Below are 21,199 nucleotides of genomic sequence, written 5' to 3' on the forward strand. Positions count from 1 at the left end.
TCTTAAAAACAAAAAGATATCCGCAGCATCTTAAGACCAAAGTATACAATCAATGCGTACTCCCTGTTCCCACTTATGGTTCCCAAACATGGACATTTACAAAAGCAAACATGAACAAAATCATAAAAACCCAAAGAGCAATGGAAAGACAAATGTTGCACATAAGACTAATGGATTAAAAGAGAAACGAGTGGATAAGACAGAAAACAAAAGTGAGGGATGTTAGACAAGAAGTTTCAACATTGAAATGGAGATTTGCCGGACACAATATACGACAAAAAGAAGACCGATGGAACAAAATTCTTATAAGATGAAGACCGTGGGAATATAGACAAAGCAGAGGAAGGCCCCAAATGAGATGGGCAGATGATATCAAGCAGCACGTGGGCTCTAGGTGGATGACTGTAGCGACAGACCGAGAAGAATGGAAAAGGATTGGGGAGGCCTATGTCCAAAGATGGATCGAAGAAGGCTAATTAGAAAGCACACAAAAAGGCTCCTAATGTCTCATATTGTACTCTATTGCTTCATTCACAAATAATCGAAAAACCTAATACATACTATACTCCAAAACACTAAATTATTCTTAAAAAAATCCAAAAATATTATTCTCACCTCTATCTGGCTGATTACCCAAGTGTAGTCTGTATATTTCAAACGCCAACAAAAGTCAAGTGAAAATGGATCTCTCTGAGACTTAACAACCCGTGAGTTGTCAATATACGAAACTAAAAATGTTCCATTAGTAAAACCTTAAACAGCCCTAATAGTTATGCACCTATTTATATATGAGTGTACAGACCTCTTCTTCCTTTTAAAATGTAACATACAACTTCCGATTAAAATTCCAACTATTCATAATATTTTAGATTAATTGAAATGTCTTCTTTTTTTTTAGATGTTTTTAAATTCCATTTTTGTACACTATTATTAATTTGGTTTAATTTATTTTTGTGTTTAATTTGGCCAAATATATACTAAAATATCCTACCAAAATTTCAATTGTTTTTTTTTAAATCTTGTTAAATTTTTGTAACATATTACCAAAGAAGATAGAATATTACTAAACTTTATTGATATTTGCACTTGTATATTCCGAAAGATCTTCGAAAAAATCTGAAACGAAAAGAGAAAAAGGATTTGAGTGCACAGATAAGTGAAATTTTCAATCTTATAATATAACAAATAGTAGATACAAAGATCAAAGACAAATATCTGACATGGCCGGGTATGTAACTGGGATTCAAAAACAAATACAATAATGAAAATAACCACTTCGCATTGTATCAAAAATAGAAATCCTGACAAATTCGAAATTCGAAGACTTAAGCAAACAAAACAGAATACTCAGGATGCCTTTTTAGGGCTATGGTAACGTGATAATCAATTATAAAAAAATTATAAAAAGTGAGGATTAAATATTCTCAAATTACTGTTGAATAAATATTTTATATTAAAAGTCTGTACAAAGTTATCATTGCACTTTATTTAATTTAATTTATAATAATAATGAATATTGCTTATACCATATATTAATGGTTTAATTTCAATAAATATATACAGGGTGAGTCATAACTATTGGGACATAGACTAAGGACAGGTTATTTGGACCAAAATATGGCTATTGGGCCAAATATGCCTTAATAAAATGTTGCTGAGAAAAAAGATACAGGGTGTTAAAGTTAATTTTTGTTTTTTGTTTTTTTGCTAATAGGTTCCCTGTATATTTATAAATTGCTATCAAAATTGGCACAGAGGCATAATCTTAGACGAGAAATAGTATTTTATTTACAATTCCACTATCAAATACCAAACTAATAAACAAAGTTGCAACTAACGTAAGGTTTCCGTTTTGACGATAAATCAAAACTAAACACACTTTAACTTAAAAGAACTCAAAAAAACTCAAACTAAATGTTCTACATGGTCTCCTTTGATTTCTATGCCTTTTCTAATTCTTTTTATAAAGGATTTTCGGACGTTAAAAAAAAATTATTTTGTCCCCTTATAAGATTAGCTACATTTTGAATGTATCTCCAAAGTTCGTCTCGTGTATTAATTTCATTGGCATAAACTAAGGACTTCATATGTCCCCAAAAATAAAAATCTAGCGGGTTGTACTCAGGACTTCTTGGTGGCCATTGAAAATCACTGCCTCTGCCAATCCATCGTTGAGGAAATACGTCATTATCTCCATTTAAATTCGGAGGAAGAACATAAGGCTCTAGTAGTTGGTCGCCTATAATGCCACACCAAATATTCAATTTAAACTCATGCTGAAAATGTCTAGCTTTAATAGCATGCCGGTTTTCTTCTTCCCAATAATGACTATTTCGCCAATTAAAAACCCCTCGTCTGGTAAAAGTTGCTTCGTCGGTGAACATAACATTCTTAATAAAGTGTCTGTCATTGCGATGTTTATTCAGAATACGTTGGCAAAACTGTAACCGTCGTGTAAGATCTGTTGGAAGTGAATTTTGAACAGGAGTGCAGTGATAAGGATGGAGATTCTCTTTTTTTAGAATTCTAATAATAGACGACTGACTTACTCCTGTTGCTGCTGCTAGATGTCGTGAACTTATTTTAGGATTTTCATCTACTCGAACCAAAAGTTCATCTTCTTGATTAGGTGTGATTTGTTTCGGTCGTCCACCCCGATTTTTAGTGTGAAATGACCCAGTTTCACCTAAACTACGATATAATCTTGCAAAATTTTTTTGGGATTTGGTTGCCTTCTGTTTGCGTATAACATTCCATACCTTCTGGTTGCCGAGCGACCGCAAAAATTTTCTTGTGCGTATACGCAAATCATATCTCGCATTTCTTCATTAGTAAAATGATTGTGACAAGGCATTTCAATCAAAAAAAGGAATGATTACTTTTAAAAAATGCAACATTACACTACACTGTCACATCAAAAATAATTTACTCTGAACAAATGACATTTACCAACAACAATTATCTGACAGTCCAAAGCATACTTTTCATAATTGAAATAATATTTGAAATCCTTTTTTAAGACTCTAAGCAGTTTGACTGCGTTTTTATCGAACACGGTTGAAATTATCATGTTTAAACAGGAGTACCAATTTTACGTAAAAATGATGTTTACGTCATATTTTCTAATAAAAATTACTAAAAAGTTTCATCAGAAAAAGTTTAGACTCAATTTGATCATTAGGAATGATCCACGTGACGATAAAACGTAAAATTGTAAATAAAATACTATTTCTTGTCTAAGATTATGCCTCTGTGCCAATTTTGATAGCAATTTATAAATATACAGGGAAACTATTGGCAAAAAACGAAAAACAAAAATTAACTTAACACCCTGTATCTTTTTTCTCAGCAATATTTTATTAAGGCATATTTGGCCCAATAGCCATATTTTGGTCCAAATAATCTGTCCTTAGTCTATGTCCCAATAGTTATGACTTACCCTGTATATATATATATACATATACATATATATATATATATATATATATATATATATATATATATATATATATATATATATATATATATATATATATATATATATATATATTTAATTTTCTATTTTCTTTTGTAATATTTTAATAATAATCTACTAATATTAATTGGTAAGAGTGCATTTGAATGACGCGCAAAAAACAAAAGCAATTACCAAGCTCGAAGAAGGATGTTCACTAAGACAAGTTGCTGTAGATTTGAACGTGAACTACATGTGCATATGAAAAATCAAACAAAGATGGGATCATTTTTACTCTATAGTACGGTTGGTTAGTTTATGAGGGCAAAATATCTCCAAATAGCAACAAGATGAGGTATTAGTCGGTTATCTGAGAGAAGCTCCGTTTGCCACAGCTCAAAAAGCTAGTGAAAAGACAGCGTTTCCGAGCAACCTTCGCACTGCACGTAGAAGGATTAAAGCAATTAAATTGATATATTATGAAGCTATATACGCAAAGCACTTAAATGAGCATGGAAAAGCTTGTTGAATATAACGTGAGGAGATTGATGCTATCTATGAACAGTTGATTTCAAAGTTGTATTGACAATAATGGCGCTTCCACCAAATATTAATTGTGTTACTGTTTATCATTATTTTTAACCCTTAAGAGAATAGGCGCAAAATTTTGGGATAATGCTTTTTAAAAGCATTTATTTTTTTCGAATCCTGAGAAAACTAATAAATATTTTTATACGCAGAATGAAAGATTACATTATTACCAATGGCTGAAAGTCCCTTAGACAAAATGTTTTTTTAAATGAGTTATTTGACATTAAAAATCAGACTAAATTTTCTCTTTTTTTGTCACCCCTGTAACTTATTTAAAATAAACATTATAGAAGGTTTCAGGGACTATTGGCCCTCAGTAATAATGTAATCTTTCATTCTGCGTTTAAATTTTTCAAAAATACTTATTATATTTCTCAGGATTCGAAAATAATGAATGCATTTAAAAAGCATTGGCCCGAAATTTTGCGCCTACGCTCTTAACTGGTATCGTCATTTTTGTACTCGTAACTGGCATCGTCGGGTTACTTATGACCCGAAATTTTATTTAAGTATAAAAGAAATAACTAAATCAAATTGAAGTTTTTCTATATTTATTATTATATCAGTATGAAAGAATATTGTGTATATAAAGAGCTGGCTGCAAAGGTTAACATAAACATTTATTATGTAAAAATAAAAGAGCAGTATATTTTGTACCTAAAAATGTACAAATTTAGAACAATGCCCCAAAACTAAAAAAGTATTTATTCAAAAACATTGTTCTTTTGGTTTTAAACAAAGAAAGAGTTATTGTTTTAAAAGGTTAAAGTCTAATTGATATATAACCAAAAACAAAAAAATCTGGAAGGACGTTTTATTAGACATATTATTTTTTAATGCAATTTGAACATTGCAGTAATTGTGTACTGTGTTTTTTCACAAACATGATTTTCACATGTGTTACAAATAGTTTAGTGTTTATTGTGTTTGCTTAATGGATAGACATAACATCTGCGCCGTTTTATGAAAGGCTTCTGTTCCTGCTGTATGGTTGATTTTGGAGCTTCTATCGGTGTAACCAATTCATCAAGTTAAAGTTCTTTAGGAATTATCAGAGGAATATCTTTTTGAAGCCTTGTTAGAGTTAGGCGGCGTACAATATGTGCATTAATCATTGATGTTCCCTAAGTGATCACAAATTGTCTCCTTGTCATGTCACTGTTAGTACCGATTTGAAGAAGAATAAGTTAATTTACAGAGGCAACACTCATAATAGCATACCACATCGCACATGACCATCTTCTTTTTCTTCTACCAGTATTATATGTGAATCATTTCTGATTCAGACTATATACCCCTGATATAGTGGAATTTTAAAAAAGCATTATATCACGTTTCTTTATAATGTCATCTATCTTGTTATCATATTGCATTGAGGACAGAAGAGGTACATATTATTTTAATTCGTTACAGAAAAAATCATTATTTTGAATTATACACGATGGAATATCTCTTTACGGATCCCAAATTCTGGTCGTGTGTGAATTTCGGTAATTAATTTATCGATGTCTCCAGATTCCATAATATATACAAAATTTGGCAAATACTACATGTGCCGCCAGAAGTCATAAAACCGCCGACGGCGCATGGTACATAGGCCGCCCGACGGATGACAGGGCGAGCTGACAAACGACGGCTCGTCTGTGTTAAACAACATAAGTACCATAGACGAGAGACCGCTTTTAACGCCGCCGCGGCAGCCGACGTGGCGCACGCCGTCCTGTCTATATTTAATGTAACAGTTTTCTATAAACGTATTAAAAATTTTACTAATATAACGCAATTTGTCATTGTTTACTTTTTATGTAAACGCGAAAGGAACAACGACCTCTAAAACCAACAAGCATCTCATCGATAGTTAAACATTCTCTTGGTATATAACACCTTTAACAGTTTTCTATAAACGTATTAAATATTTTACTGATATAACGCAATTTGTCAATAAGTCTCTCATTCCTTGTAGCCGCGCTGTCAAACCGTAAGGCTTCTTCTTCGTCTTGATGTGCCTATCCGTTACGAATGTTGGCGATCATCATGGCAATCTTTCTCTTATCTGCAGCAGCGCGGAAAAGCTGCACAGATGTTGTATTATACCAGATTCTGAGGTTCTTTAACCAAGATGTTCTTCTTCTTCCTGGACCTCGTTTTCCAAATATTTTTCCTTGCAGGATGGCTTGAAGGAGAGTATATCTGGATTCATTTCGCATAATATTTTAATAATAAATAAAATAATAAATCGTAAGGCAGCTAACCAAAATAAAGATCGTTTCAGTGATATCGTAACACGAATTATATGGCGTCCCATGCCGTCATTTGAAAATAGTCGTTCAGCATTCTCGTAAGTCGACTTAAAGACGGACGTGAGATATAAAAGTCCAAAGAATGCTTTTATTTCTAAAAAGTCTGTATGCTCAACAAAAGAAGCTTTACTATCGTATGAACATGACAGATCGCTAATTTTTTTATTTGTACATTCCACCATCATATTTTGAATAGCGTCATCAATTAAAAGGTTCCACAAATTATACGGAGTGTTTTGAGAACAGTCTTTTGCAGCAAACTTTAAACCAGAAAGATGTATTACAGTGTTATGACTTCGTGTTTTGCCAGTAGTTGGTGGATTTTTTGACCATTTGTATCTGGTTTTTCTATAAATGTACTTTGATAATTCTTGAAAATTTTCACTACCTTCATCATCTCTACGTACTACTGAAAGTACAGGACTCTGATTGCTGATATCTCGAATGGTCACTGTTGAAGGCCCTGGATCATCAATCTTTGAATTCTCTGGAATATGGCTTTCACACACAATTATAGTCACTCTCATGATCACTGTCTATAGTTGGGAAGTCACTAATATCACCATCATCATCTTTTAGAAAAAAAATGCCTGTCTCTGTTTATTTGATTACCGTTTTCCATCAATAACAATCGAATCCATGATCGTAAAAATATATGCGGATCTGGTATCGTCGGATCAGAATGGACCACTTCCAAAATAGATTTATTTAAATTTTTTTATTTTAATTAACCTATTTTGGGTCCGCCACTGCTAAGAAACGTCACTTTGACGTAAAATGTGCATTTAAAGAGGCAAAAATTTCAAAAATATGTTACTAATTATGTGAGAGTGTAAACTATTCAATGGCTCCAGCCATATCCTAACTGGGTTAGCCAGCTTTCCTGCACCAAATATTTTATTTGTATCAAACAAAAATTTTTACGTACCTTTTACAATTAAGTTTGTTTTTTTTTAACTCCGAAAATCGGTATATACATACATGGTTTAGTAGAGGCAAATAATATTTAATTAAACAATTTTAAACATTGTGATTAAATGTATATCATTGTCTAGCTACTAAACCATAAACGAACTGCATAACATATTAAAATAAATACACTCACGTCCAACAAAAATAAACGACAAGACAAAAATAATTGACCGTATTTCATCAGATACCACATAAATAAATTCACACGTTATTAATATCTTTATTTTTAATACTTTAATTTATGTTTGTATAATATCACACCAACTGCTACCTGCATTTGGAGCAATTTTCGATGCACAATTTTCATTTAAATGCCGTGGATTTTGTACAGTGAAACTTTTTCATAACGGATACCAACGGGAGAATAATTGTCCGTTGTGTAGAGTTGTTCGTTGTGTAGAGTTATCGCTTAATCAATTGCAATAAAAAAAGATGTTTCGATTTGTTTAATATTTAGTTATACATTTTCGTACATATTTGATTAAGCATATACATAAATAAAACAAATAAAATAATAATGTAAAAAAGGTAGGTATTACTTCTTTACTTTACTCACATTTATGTCATAGAAAATCTTATATATAGTACATAAAGTATTAGGATAATTCTTAAAATTCTTAGTGTTTCCACATATTGAGCGACCCCCTGTTGTGTCAGTTCTTTCCTTATAAAAAGTAGACATACAAGCAATATAAGTACATTTCTCAAATGAGCTGAAATGTTTTGTCGAAATTATTAAATGTGTTTCTTTTTAAATACTCTGAATTGCATCATCTCTTTTATCGTTATTTTCGATAGATCGGTTGTTTTATTTAAAAAAGTTACCGAAAAACCCACCATGAAGAAAGCAATGGCATTGAAAATGAAATGTAAAAGCAGCTCTATTTCTTTATTCTCCTGATAGATCATAATTAAATGTATTAAATAAAAAATTAGCTTTGAAACGTTTAGGCGCCTCTAGTAATAAAGGAATCCACAATAGATATAAAAAATTTGAGGTTTTTATCCAATTTATGGAACACCAGTTTTTATTCATCGAAATTGTCAGTCATTATAATGGTAAGACTGCAACAGCTATATTTCGTAGTCCAAGACAGGAAATCTAAGAAAGGAGAACACAAGAATAGAGACGCTCTTACAATTAATTTCCAATCTCATTGTATTCTCTATGGTGGGTTTTTAAGTAACAATAAGAACAAAAAAATTGATCTGTTTAAAATGACGATAAAAGAGATACAAAGTATTAAAAAAAAACAGATTTTTTAATGATTTATGTTATGTTTATGAATTCAAACTTGATTGTATCCAATTTATATTATACATCCGGGTGCATATAAGTGATTATGAGTTCGTATATTGATTTCTGATTCAGTGACAGTAGATGGGTTATGTTTACTAGAAGTGGCACAATACTTTTAACTAGGTTTTCATAAAATGTAGATGGGAGTGCTTTATTTTTAATACATCCAAACAGGATGTGACTAAAATCACACTGGGAAATATTATCACATAAACACTTTCCTGATTCTATAATGTTGAATTTAGCCAGGTGAGAGCAGGAACATTACCGTAACTAGTTTTTAATCTTATGATAGTTGCTGCTGATCGTTTAAATATATTATAATGGAATATGTGTGGTAATTATGTTAGAGATATTAACGTAGGATGAATCTTGTAATAATGATTATTTAAAGTATTCGCCAATATTTTCCATCTGTCTTGCCAGTTAAAATTAATTTTTTTATTATAAAAATTGATTAGATCTGATACTGTGTAAATATGTTCTTGCATACCTCAATGAGAATACCTTGGCGAGCTCATCTACTATTTCATTACCTTTCAGCGGAGTAACTTTTGATCAAATAAATATTACATCTTTGTTTCTCATTTTTTGTTTAATGTCACATATCAGCTCACATGTCATGATTAAACTAAGTATTAATAAGTCCATTAAGAACTGACTTAGAGTCTGATATGATCACAGCATCTTGCAAGTTTGCGTGCTCTAGCCAATTCAGAGCTTTTCTAATAGCTACTGCTTCTGCAGTGTAAATACAGCAATGTGGAGGAAGCTTTATTTTAGGTGATTTGTTTTTGGAAGGAATGTACACTGCAGACCCTACCTTCCCATCGTTCTGTTTAGAGCCATCTGTGTAAATTATAGTTTTATTAGTATATTCACTCAATATGGAGTTTAACAACTTGGTATTTATTTGATGTGAATCTGAAAATTTTGGAAATATAATATTTAATTTCTTGAAGATCGTATTAAATTCTAATTTATAGAATGGTATAATAAAATCTGTTGAAAATGTAATCGGTAAATCAGGCTTTTTTTATTTTCCAATAATTGCTTACTAGATTTTGTATGGATATTTTATACAGCAAACTTATTAAGCCGCTTGTTCTAGCACTTAATTTTAATACAGATTTTGTTGCTAATAAATTGCTACGATTTTCTAATGGCATTTTATTACTTTTAGCAAGTAACAGAGGGCATGGTGTTAATTTCATTGTACCCAAAGTTAATCTCAAACTTTTAAACTGAATACGATCTATTTTTAGTAAATGTGTATTGCTTGCTGATTCGTATAACACACATCCGTAATCCAAAATTGATCGCACGTAGGTCCTGCAAAACATCAATGCAACTTTGGGATTAGCACCCCATTTCCTGCAAGTGACACATTTAAGGAGATTGCTACCTTTCTCACATATTTTTTTAACATATTGGACATGTTTGCACCATAGTAATTTGGGGTCTAGGATTATACCATGATATTTATACTCACTGACAACGGGTATATCATATACTGACAGGTTTAGACTATCAGGCGTATGTATCCTATGTCTTGTAAATATCAAACTGGCAGAGTTTTCTGGGAATATAGTAAGTTTAGGGTCTTTAGTTCAATTATTCACTAGTGCCGAAAATATGTTGAAGAGAATCGGGCTTAATACAGACACCTATGGTAAGCCTGTATGACTTATTCTCGGACCATGTAACTGATTACTATGGTCTCTGATATATAAAGTTTGGTTGCTAAAAATATTAACTATATTAGCGGATAAATGTGTGGACAACCCTAGTTTGTATAACTTTGAATGCATTACTGGTAAATCAACACAGTCGTTAGCGCCTTTAAGGTCTAAAAAAAACATACTATATATTTATTTTTAGAAAAATTTAGTTGGATATCTGTTGTTAAGTGATTTATTGCATCTAGTGTACCAATACCAGATCGAAATCCATACTGAGTGCTTGGCAAAAGATTATAGTGTTCGACTGTCCAGTTAAGACGATTTTTGATAATTCTTTCGAAAGCTTTTGTTATGCAAGGCACTAGAGAAATGGGTCGATAAGACGATGAGCGAGTTTTGTCTTTGTTGATTTTGATAAAAAGACATAATTGTTTCTTTCATTTTGTCAATGTAATTTCCTTTTAAAAGCCAATTGTTAAATATTTTTAATAAACGATTTTTAGCTCTATCGGGGAGGTGGTTAATTATCACATAAGTGATACAATCTTTCCCGGATGCAGTAGAGTTTGATATTTTGATAGATGCGTCCAGTTCATGGATGTTTATAGGATTTATTTAGTAATTTAAATTTACTAGAATTGCATATTGTTACGTGTTTTAATTGGTCTTGAACGTACGGTCTGGCGAACTTGTAAAGTAACTCTTCTATTAGCTGTATTGAAATTAGTATGTCTTTGAATAATAATTTTTGTTAGCCATTTTATTAACAAATTTTCATATTTTATTGAGCGGTGTATTTCTATTATTAGTATTTACAAAGTTGATCCAAGGAGAACGATTTGAACCTTTGGCGAGGTTGGACGTATTTAATTACCAGTCTAATCGCACCTAGTTTTTGTGCTTTTATTTATATCCACTTAATAATTAAAGTGTTGTGTTATTATAAATAAAAATTAGTGAACTTATTGGAGAAAATCTGTAAGTAATTTTAATCTAATTAGATACTTACTTCACAACAAGTTCATATTCTTTATATTACCTGATGTTATTAACAAACGAAAATGGATGATGTTAATAGTCCAGGGCCGTCGAGGCCCCAAATGTTATTGACATCACATAAAACTTCTTCATATTCTGCAGCGTTAATTAATTCAACTCCAAAATTCCCATCCAAGAAACAAGCTATTTTATATAATGCTCTGGAAAATGCCAAACTTGAGGAATATCTACTTGCACTGGGAAAAATTATAGAACCAAGATATATTATTTTTTCATCACGAATTTCAAATCACCGTATTTGTATTTACCTAGCTAGTGAAGAATTAGTAGAAACTGTCATGAATGCTGACAACGGAAGAATAACCATCAACAATCAACAAATAATTTATGCTCGACGCTTAATTACACCAAATGAAAGATTACTAATCTCTAATGTTTGCCCTAGTATTCCTCACACTTTCATAGAATCTGAACTTAAAAAGTTAGGCCTCAATTTATTAACTCCAATTAATTTTTTACGAATAGGTACAACAAACCCAGAATATAGACATATACTGAGCTTTCGAAGACACACATTTATCTCTCCTTTAGAAGGTACATTAATTCCTCCCTCAATTGTCATAAACCACGAACAAACATCTTATCGTATTTTCTTATCTTAAGAAAAACAGATGTGTTACTATTGTAAACAATCTGACCATTTTGTAGCAAATTGTCCATCCTGTACAAATCCAAATCAAAACTTAACAACAACAGTGCCAACTACTACTATAAATACAGTAGTTAATACTCTTCCACATGACGTCCCGACCACATCAGCCTCTTCAGCGAATACCTTATCCTTACAATCCTCGACTATACCTTCTTCATTAACTACACCAATATTAACTGCATCACAAATATCACCCTCAACATCACTCCCAAGTTCTCAAACTACATGCACAGATACAAATATAACAACTACCCAATTATCAACAACACCTAATGTTTCACAACCTCATACATCAATCCCAAACTCTTCTTCAACACTAGCATGCCCTATCAATAGCATATCAATAGATACAACTGATACACTTGAAATAACTAATACACCTATTAAAGAAGTAAACACAGCTAAGCGCAGCCTTGATGAAATTTATCCCCACCTTTACAAGAACCTAAAGAAAATTTCACAAAACCAATACAAAAACTTAAAAAATCCAAAACTATTGATAATTCTGAGACTATTGCTAACAGTATGGAACCCGTAAAAGATTTTATTACTAATAAACTTATAACACCGATATTAAATTTTGAACAACTAACTGATTTTTTTGAAAATGCTTTAGGATCTCCAGATAAATTGAGTCTATCTAAAACTTATACAGAAGACACGTTAGGCTTACTTAATCTGTTAAAAGAGATCTATCCTCACATTATATCAAAAAAAATGAAATCGCGATGTACTAAAATAATTAATTCAATTACTCGACAACTAAAACCTCAGCTCGATAGCGACTCCTCCATAGAACCTTCTACATAAGCTCACGTTCAAGTCTATTTTACAGTGGAATTTGAACGGTTATTATACCCGTTTAGAAATGTTACAATTAATAATTGCTCAAAATTCACCTTCTATAATTTGTCTACAAGAAACTCATTTTAAAAATAACAAAATTCATAATTTGAGAAATTATATAAGCGTATCTAAAATTAGGCAAAATCAAGAACATGCCAGTGGTGGAGTTTCAATTTTTATCGAGAATTCCTATGAATATTGCAGTATTCCTCTAATAACAAATCTAGAGGCTGTAGCGGTGTGCTTAGTAGGTCCACTAAAAGTTAACATCTGCAGTCTTTACATCGCACCTAATTCTGATCCAAGTATAGCAGATATTTCTAATCTTTTATGTCAGATTCCTACACCTCGAATTATACTGGGAGATTTTAATGCACATAATTCATTATGGGGCTCAAAAAAATTGACAAAAATGGGAAGAAAAATAGAAAATATCCTAAATAATCTTAATTTAAATCTACTTAATGACGGCAGGAATACTCGATATAATGCTGCAACAGGAGAGTTTTCAGCAATTGATTTGTCAATTTGTGAACCAAACTTGCAACCTAGTTTATCGTGGGACACTTTACCTGATCTATATGGAAGTGATCACTTTCCCATCTTAGTTAACAATCTGTTGTACCATAAGCACAATACACACATCACCAAATGGTCCTTAAATAAAGCCAACTGGACACTGTTCTCAACATTGATCTCTTCATCAGCTATGAATCTTAGAAAAATGTTAGACTCAGAACAAGATATTGACGAAAAAACATTATTTTTCAATGAAGTCATCATTGATGCAGCGAATAAATCCATTGGAAAAACAGCTTTTCATCCAAAACGATGAGTGCAAACAGGCAATAAGGGAATCTAAATCGGCTTTTAATAGATATAAACGATATAAAACTACTGAAAATCATTTAGAATTTAAAAGAATAAGAGATAAATTTAGATTTATTATTAAAAAAAGCAAGCAAGAGTCATGGCAAAAGTTTGTTTCAGAAATCAATAGATCTACTCCAATTGGTCAAATCTGGAACATGATTTGAAGTATATCTGGAAAAAATTCACAACACTCTATAAAGTACTTAATAAAAGACAATCAGACATTTACGTCCGAATGCAATATATCTGAAATAATGGCAAATCAATATTGTGCCGCTTCTAGTGATGAAAACTATTCAGTAGAATTCTTAAATAAAAAACGATTTGAAGAAAATAAAGGAATACCAATAATCAATGACACTTCACCAATAAACAATCCTATAAGCTTGACTGAACTTATTGAAACTCTTAACTCCGTTAGAAATACTAGTCCAGGACCAGATAATATACCTGTGCTTTTTCTACAGAACCTACCACTAGTAGGCCAAGAACTATTATTGCAACTATTCAATTTTATATGGATCAATAAGGTATTCCCACACATATGGCACTCATCAATCATAGTTCCAATACACAAACCAGGTAAACCTAAATTTGAAGCAGAATCCTATAGACCAATCTCTCTCACGAATGCAATGTGTAAGTTGCTAGAAAAGATCATTGCTAATCGACTCATGTGGTATATTGAACATAAACATCTTATTATACCCGAACAAAGTGGATTTAGGAAAAATAGATCAACATTAGATAACTTAATATCATTGGAATCAGAAATTCATGAAGCATTTATATGTAATCAAGAATGTTTAGCCATATTCTTTGATGTAAAAAAGGCTTTTGATACAGTATGGCGCTACGATATTTTAACCACACTCCACAATTGAAAGGTTCACGGTAACATGTTTGCTTTTATTTCAAACTTTCTACGGGAACGATATTTCCAAGTTCGAATCAATAACCATTTGTCTGAATCTAAATTACAGAAAAATGGAATTCCACAGGGCTCGAATCTAAGCGTAGCACTATTTTTAATTGCTATTAACAATGTTGTGTCGGACTGCAATGGCACAATTAAAACTTTTTTGTATGCTGATGATCTGGTAATTCTAGCAAGAAATAAAAACATATTATCGGCTCATAATCGTATTTCTGCAGCTCTTAAGTCGATAGAATCGTGGTCTAACAATATTGGGCTCCAGTTCTCCAACACAAAAACAAAAGCTATACATTTTTCACGAAAATCAAATCCACAAAAGCTCCCAAATCTATTTTTAAACAATTCTCCTATAGAATATACAAAAGAAATAAAATTCCTAGGGATGCAACTGGACTCAAAATTAAGTTGGACAAGTCATATACACTCGCTAAGAGTATCGTGCCAAGCTGGACTAAACATTATGAAATCTGTGTCACATAAAAATTGGGGAGCAGATTTTCCAACTCTAATAAATTTATATAGAGCTTTAATTAGATCAAAACTGGACTACGGATGTGTTGTGTATAACACCGCAAACCAAGCATTGCTTAAAACTTTGGATACTCTTCAGAGTTCAGCCGTTAGACTTGCTCTAGGAGCATATTGCACCAGTCCTGTGGACAGTCTACTCTGTGAAGCTGGAGAGCCACCCTTAAACCTAAGAAGAAAATACTTAACTCTATCGTATGTCTCGAGTATAAAATCTAACCCAAAAAATCCAGCTCTTCATCATGCTGTTGCTAACAGGTTCCAGGAGGTCTATCGAAAAATAAATAGGGGTCCTGTACCTTTCTATGAACGAGCTAATAGATACTTATTCGATTTTAATATTGAACTACCTCCCATTTATCCTATCTGTGAAATAAATTTATGTTTTCCTTGGGTTGTTCCCTCTCCGCTTTGTAACCTTAAACTTACAGCATATAACAAAAATAACGTGATACCAAATTTTTTTAAAACTCACTTTCTCCATGTTCTCACACAGTACAAAAATTACCATTTTATATACACAGACGCATCTAAGACCATAAATGGAGTAGGAGCATGCTTTGTGACATCCCATGAACATTCCATCTATAAATTGTCTCCTAAGACAAGTATTTTTACAGCAGAACTATTTGCCATCAATAAGGCCCTAACCTATATTCTAGAAAAAAAACTTCCCAAATCTCTTATAATATCTGATTCACTTAGTTGTCTGACATCAATTTCTCAGATTTATCCCTCTCATCCAACATTGCAGCAGATTAAGTTAATTTTATACCGTATATACCAAAACAATTTGACAGTAGAGTTCCTCTGGGTACCGTCACACGTTGGAATAGATGGTAACGAAAAGGCAGATAGTCTAGCTAGGTCCGCAGTAACCAATACAACCGCATCAGTGGAAAATCTAACGGTGCATTTGGATTTAAAACCTTACTTAAAATCAAAATTGTACGATGTTTGGCAAAACCAATGGAATAGAAGCACCACTAAATTGATAGAAATAAAATCTTCCGTCCTTCGATGGAACTCCTGGCCTTCAAAGCGACAACATCAAGTCCTATTAACACGTCTCAGATTAGGACACACTTCTACTACACATGAATACTTGTTGAAGAAAGAAGAGGAACCAGTGTGTTTTGTTTGTGAATGTAAAGTGACAGTGAAGCACATTTTGATTGAGTGTCCAATATACTCAGTGGAAAGACTATATCATCATTTTCCAAAAACATTAAAAGAACTTTTAGGAGAATCTAAATACGTAGCTGACTTGATAGAATTCTTGAAAACTATAAACCTTTTCAATAAAATTTAATACAATACTTTAATAATTAAAATATATATTGTATACATTATTATGTAATTGATATTTTGTATATGCCTATGTATGTCTTTATCACTTTTGTATTTTTCTTATGCTAATAACCCTAAGTGGTTGAAGCAAAATAAATAAAAAAAAAAAAAAAAAAAAAGTTGATCCAAGATGTTTTTTGTTTTTTCGTGAGAACAACTTTTCATTTAGCTTGGATGTGTTTAAATTTTAGGTAATTATCAATGTTTGAGACAGTAATATACTTTCGATGATACCACACTTTCACTGTAGTTCAGTTCAATTGCATATTTTTAACAAAGTTTTTTCAGTTATTTGGTTAATTATTTATCCCTTTCCGGCTGCGCGTATACGATTGTGCGTTCATTTTCGATAGTAAAAATCAAGGTCATCAATCTAATTTTTGAGAACTAAGACAGCAAGCGACGATCATGCGGTTCTTATTTTAAACGAAAGGTTAAAGCATATTGCTTCAGTGTGCATCTTATAGGTGGCGACAAATATGGCTGTGTATTTTGACCAACGATTCGGTAAACATATGTAAATATTTTTTACTCTTCCAATGCGAAATAATAAAAACTATTAGATTGGTTTCATTAACTAATGATCAACTATAATGCAGATACCAGATTTTAATAGGTAAACGATTGTTTCTTGAAAATATTGGTGTTTGATTTGGCTACCGCACGATCGTGACGTTTGGGCTAAAAAAAAAATATTTATTAGAAAATACATTCATGGGTTTTTGTTTTAAGATATCATTTTGTTTCCAGGTGTACTCCTTACTAATGAATTGGCGCTGGAATTAATAAATGATGGCAATAATTCTGAAATAGAAGATACGTTCGATGAGGAGGATGTTGCCGACCCGTCTGAATTTTCCTTAGTGCCTGATTCTGAGTGTGATCGAATGCCCGATACTGAAGATAATACTTTGTTGAATGAAGCGGCTTCTACTAGCAACATTCCTGAACAAAAAAAAGAAAAAAAAGCCTTAAAAATTATGGAAAGAAGGCGTCTTTCATCAAAAAGGTCATAGTTTTCCTAATCAAGACCTACAACCCGTACGAAACCCGATGGAATATTTTGAGGACTACCTAAATGATGAGTTTTTTGAGAACGCAGTTAATTGCACAAACAATTATCACATGCGTAAAACGGGCTATCTTTTTAATACTAATATGAGAGAATTGACACGTAAGGAGAATGCCGGAGAATAGAATACCAAGACAAATTCTTGAATGGCAACCAAGAGGTAGGCGAAGACCAGGAAGGCCTAGAAGAAGTTGGAGAGAAGGAGTTGATAAAGAAATCAGAGAAAGAGAACTGGAAGACGATCTATAGAACGATAGAATGAGATGGAGATTGGAAATCGGAAGACGTCGAAGAACGTTGTAAACCGAAATTATATATATATATATATATATATATATATATATATATATATATACGAGAGAATTGAAGATTTTTGTTGGTGCCCATTTGATAATGGGATGTATCCTATATCCCAGATTACATATGTATTGGAGACAAGAAATGCAACTTGAGATGATAACAAAACACATTACACGCGAGCGGTTTAAAACTTTACGTACAGCGTTTCATGTAATTGATAGACACGGCTGAAGAAGGTGATACCAATATACTCTGGAAGGTACAACCGATTATAACCAGAATGAAGAGGGCTTGTGATAAATTGCTAAGAGTTCCATCATATTATTCCATCGATGAACAGATAATACCTTTCTGTGGAACATGCCCAAAAAGCTTACGCCAGGTAGTCAAAAATAAACCGCGTCCACAGGGGTTAAAAATGTTTGTAGCAATAATCAGTGACGGCATTATGATAGATTTTGAAGTCTACCAAGGAGTAAGAACACATTTTCCTGATAAATCGCTTGGATTAGGAGCTGCTGTTATACTGCATCTATTAAAGTCAATTCATCCGGGAAGTTGTATCTATTTCGATAGATATTTTACTTCAATTCCATTGTTGGAACGTCTGTCAGAATTGGGGATGCATGGTTCTGGAACGTTAAGGTTTAACAGATTGGCTGAACGAAAACGCATACCTTTTAAAAAAACGCCAGATTAATCGGGGTGAATCACAACAGTTTCTCTGTAATGATATAGTCATCGTTAAACGGATGGACAACAAACCAGTATTGGTAGCATCCAACTGCACGTCAGCTGACGAAACAGTTAAAGTGAAACGATGGGATAAAAAGCAGAAAAAATACATTGATATTCATCATCATCATATAACGGGGGTCCTACGGCGATTGCCGCTTCCCGCATTTCAGCCTCCATCTTTTCCTATCTCTCCAATCTCCCTCTTCTAAGCCTCTAGATTGCATTGTTTTTGTAATTTCTCTTCTCCAGGAATTTGGTGGTCTTCCCCTTTTCCTTCTTTCTGGCGGAACATACATTAAGGCTTTCTTTGGCCACCGCTCCTCCTCCATTCTCATCACGTTACCATACCATTGTAATTGCCTTCCTTGTATTCTATCTGAAAGAGTATCTCTAATTCCTGTACGGTTTCGTATTTCCTCATTATTGATTCTTTCCATTCTCGATACTCGACATGACCTTCTGAGATAATCCATTTCCACAACGTCTACTTTATCTCGTTCATTCTTTGTCATCGTCCAACATTCGGCACCATATGTGATAATTGGTTCTACAATTGCTCTGTATACGCGAAGTTTGGTATGCATCTTTATTTTATTAGACCACAGTAATGAATTCAGTATTCGGATGCATTTTTTCCCTTGGGTTATTCGGTTTTGTACATCTATCTTAACTCTGCCATCTGCTGATATGATGCTTCCTAGATATTTATACTGGTTGCAGCCTTTTATGACTGCGTTTTCAAGCCTTAGATCTGTGGTATTTCCTCCAATTTTTAAATATTCTGTTTTGCTTATATTTACAGTAAGCTCCCATTTGGCATATTCCTCAAATAATTTTCGATTCATATAATTTATATCTTCCTCATCGGTTGCAACCACCACCTGATCATCTGCAAACAACAATGTATACAGAGTTTCTTGTCCCACTTCGATGCCCATAAATCTACATTTATTTCTCCAATTCCTCAATGCTTCTTGGACGTATATTTTAAAGAGTGTCGGTGACAAACAGCATCCTTGCTTTAGGCCTTTAGTGACTTTAAATTCATTTGAGGTTCTGGTTCCAATTTTTACACAACTAACTGCATTTTCGTACAATTTATATATCGCTCGGATATACGTCGAATCCAATCCGGACCTTTTGAAGACCTCAAACATTTTCTTTAACGGGACACTATCATATGCTTTCTCAAGGTCTATAAATACCAAATGGGTCTTTCTACTTCTTTCGACACGCTTTTCAATTATTTGTCGTAGGATAAATATATTATCAAGGCAGGATCTCCCGGTACGAAAGCCGCTTTGTTCTTCAATATCTTGTATCTGTCTTTCAACTCTCTTCTTTAATATTCTGCCGTACAACCGGCCCACAGAGCTCGTCACACTAATACCTCTATAATTGGAACAGTCTCTTTTATTCCCTCTCTTATATATGGAGCTTATATAAGATTTATTCCAATCTTTAGGAATTTGCTGGTCTCCACACATACATTTATTGAAAAGGTCTACTATCAATTCTAAAAGTGCAGTCGGCCCATATTTAACCAGCTCTATGGGAATGTCTCCAGGCCCTGCGGCTTTTCCGTTTTTAACCTCTTTTAAGGTTTCCGTCAATTCAGATAATGTTATTATAGGGATTTCCTGTCTTTCGTCTCTGTTGTCTATTAATTCCCTTATCTTTTCCCATCTGTACTCTACTCTATCCTCTTTCAGCAGTTTCGTATAATATTCTTCCCATTCATTTAACTTTATGAGAGAAATGTTGTCTTCATTTTTCTCATTTTTCCTAAACTGTTTTAATGTTTTCCAAGCTTGCGCCACTTTTGTTCCACCCATAAATCTGTCCAGTTCATCACACTTAGCCTCCCAGTTTATATTTTTCGCCTTATCCACGTCTTTTTTAACTTCTCTATTCCATTTAGCGTATATTTGTCTGTCTTGAGGATCTTTGGATTGAAGCCATATGTGATATGCTTGTTTTTTCTTGAGAACTTTCTCTTCTAGTTCCGTTGACAACCATTCAGGTTTTCCTTTTTTCCGATTTTCAACTTTTCCCAGTGCTTCATTTGCCGCTTCATGAATATATTTTTTAATTACCTCATACAGACTTTCAGGGTCTAAGTCCTTTGTTTCTATATTTTTTATTTTCTGAGCTATTCTCATTTTATATAAGAACTTTGTCGAATCTTGTTTAAAGCTTTCCAGGTTATATTTTATGTTTTCTATGGTTGTTCCTATGTCTGTTACTTCATCATTTTTGTGACTTGATTGTTCTCTCTTAAATGTCACCATTACTTTTACAATAATCATATGGTGGTCACTTCCACATTCTGGCCCTCTAAACACCTTCACGTCCTTCGTTTTTAGTTAAGAATCTTTACGATGAATGAAATAGTCAATTATTGATTTTAAATTCCTGGTAGGCTGCGTCCATGTAAATTTATGTATATTCTTATGGGGGAAGAAACCATTTAATATTTTCAAAGAATGTGCCTCGCAAAAATCTATTAATCTTTGACCATTGTCGTTCAGAATGTCTTCTCCAT

The 21,199-nt window shown here is 32.8% G+C and overlaps 1 long non-coding RNA gene across 1 annotated transcript in view; it reads right to left on the reverse strand.

The window, feature by feature from the left end:
• LOC140431215 (uncharacterized) overlaps nt 1-21,199 on the reverse strand; it is a 353,293-nt gene that overhangs the window by 202,364 nt on the left and 129,730 nt on the right. The window lies entirely within an intron of this gene.

Source organism: Diabrotica undecimpunctata, unplaced genomic scaffold (assembly GCF_040954645.1).
Source record: "Diabrotica undecimpunctata isolate CICGRU unplaced genomic scaffold, icDiaUnde3 ctg00000444.1, whole genome shotgun sequence".
Classification (NCBI taxonomy): domain Eukaryota; kingdom Metazoa; phylum Arthropoda; class Insecta; order Coleoptera; family Chrysomelidae; genus Diabrotica; species Diabrotica undecimpunctata.